Source organism: Populus euphratica, unplaced genomic scaffold (genome assembly GCF_000495115.2).
Source record: "Populus euphratica unplaced genomic scaffold, PopEup_1.0 scaffold1.1, whole genome shotgun sequence".
NCBI lineage: Eukaryota > Viridiplantae > Streptophyta > Magnoliopsida > Malpighiales > Salicaceae > Populus > Populus euphratica.
In genome coordinates this window covers 6,391,992-6,394,483 of record NW_011499845.1, presented here as the reverse complement: position 1 = coordinate 6,394,483, position 2,492 = coordinate 6,391,992, and positions in this window count along the sequence as shown.

Here is a 2,492-nt window from a genome sequence, read left to right as displayed (position 1 = left end):
ATTTACAATAAATTTATAAAAATAAAAATTTATTTTAATATAGTTTTAAATAAAAAATATTATATTCATTTATAAAAAAATACTATATAAATCAGTATCCACGTCAAATAAGTAATTTTACTTCTTATTTTTTTTGAAAATGTAACTATGATTATTTTTTAATGTGCTTTTTATTTAGAAATATATTGAAATAAGATAATTTTTATTTTTTAAATATATTTATTAAAATAATTTAAAAACACTAAAAAAATATTAATTTAAAATAAAAAAATAAAATTTTAAAAATATTTTAAAAATATAAAAACTAGTTAAGATGTAACAGAAGTCAGACTTTCATGCTATTATAATAATTTGAGGGTTGACGCAATTATTACAGGTATGCAAACCCTTTTTTCAGCCATGAATACTACAACCCCGAGTCAGACTATATTATAATAATTTTTTCGATTTTGATAGATGAACTTGTGTTCGATTCTTTTAAGAGGATGAATTTAATTTTTGGGGGTAGGAAATGTTTTGAAGGACCGCCAGCTGTAAAACAAAAATAAATAAATAAAACGGAGCACTGCAGCTGAGAGCAAGCCCGTGGTTAGATTCCCTGGAAACATAACCGTGAAAACGCCACCAAGGTGGGGGGCGGACTGCGGGCCTCTCTTGAAATTGGAATCCCAACACATGTAATAATCACATGGGCAGTGGGCCCCAGCACAAAGCTGCGTCCACGGTGATATCGTCGAATGCCACTGCCAACTTGAAGCTGCTATGGATCTATTGTCAGTTCGCATTGTTTTTAGCACGGACTTTCATCATGTGGTCCCATTTAAAGATAACAACGTTATTATATTATTAAAAAAAACTCTACAGGATATCAGCCCTTCGTCGTAGAATGCGAGGTAATTCTTTGTGAATTTGTATACTATAATTACTATTTTATTCTTATAAATACAGATTTTTTACCTTGCTTGAAGGGCAGAACTGTACTTTTTGGAGTACCCAGAGATGATTTGCAAACTAATTTGAGACAATTTAGCTGTTTATATCTTTTTTAACATTTCAATTACAATGATGTTTTAGAAGACAAAAATATATGAAAGGCTAAAAGAATTTTCTCAACGGCTGTGGTGTACAGAGTATGCATTGAAGGCAGAGGTGCTTGAACAAAGCATGCTGCTCAAATCACAGTGGTTAGGCGGCATTTAATTTTTTTTCTCCTCCTATTTTTTATCTTCTCTCCTTAAAATTCGTGTCAGTTAAAGCCAAAAATCATGGTTGTCTCCCATCCATGTCTTTTAATTATGTTTTTTTTTTTATTATTCATCTTTATTTGTTTTCAATTTTTTTAAAATAGTTTTTTAATTTAATTATTTTTATTTGATTTTATATCAAATATAATATTTATTTTTTTGATTATTATACTTTCATCCTTTCCTAATTTGTATTTTTTTCTTTGTATTTTCTCTTTTAATTTTGTTCTTTAACTTTTTTTTATTATTTTTTTCATGTTTTATCCTTGTCCATTAACTTGTTGCTTTTATATTTTTTCTTAATTATTTTTTAATATATTCCTCGTTATTTTATTTTATCCCATCTTATTCTTTGTTCTTCTAATTAATATTTTTTCCTATTATTTTCTTAATTTATTTTTTCTTTCAACTTGTCCCATGACAATTTATTTCATTTGTTTTTTTATCCAATCTCAATTTTGTTATTCTAATTACTCTTTTTTTTTTCAATTTTTTCCCTTAATATTTTTTTTGTTTTTTATCTAATTTTGATTATTATTCTTTTAGTTTTTTTATTTATTTTCTTAATCTATTTTTTATTTTGATATTATCCCTCGATATTTTATTTTATTTGTGTTTTATATAATCTTGGTCGTTTAATTACTTTTTTATCCTTTTATTTTTTAATCAAGCCCATATTTTATTTCATTAATTGTTATACTATATATAGTTTTGATTATTATTTTTTTATAATTAAATTTTTTTTTAATATATTTTTTTTTAATCATTTCAATTTCATTACTAGAGTTATGTTTTTTTATAGAGTTATTCTAGATTATAAGTTTATTAGGTTAGCCTTGAGTGACCCATGATTTTTTTTTAAATATTTAATTAATTAATTAATTTATTTTTGATAATGTTTTCTAGATCATTTAAAAAAATATCTTATCCTAATTTTATGTTGCACGTGGTGGATGAGTAAAGTAAACTTGGTTTTTTCCCCCTGCCTTTCTGTTTTTCAACCTCATCATTTGAAATTTGCTTTACAGAATATTGAATTTTTTATTTTTTTTATTTTCTTTCCTCAAGATTATTCTAAATTTTAAATTAATCAAGTTAATTTAAGTTTATCTAAATTCTTATTTTCTTGACATCTTCTTTTATATCATGAAAAAAAACGACCAGCCCCGCAATATCGCACTGGAAAAAAAAAATATTATAACACTGTAAATTGTCCTACTTATATATAATCGTTTTTGCTACGAATTG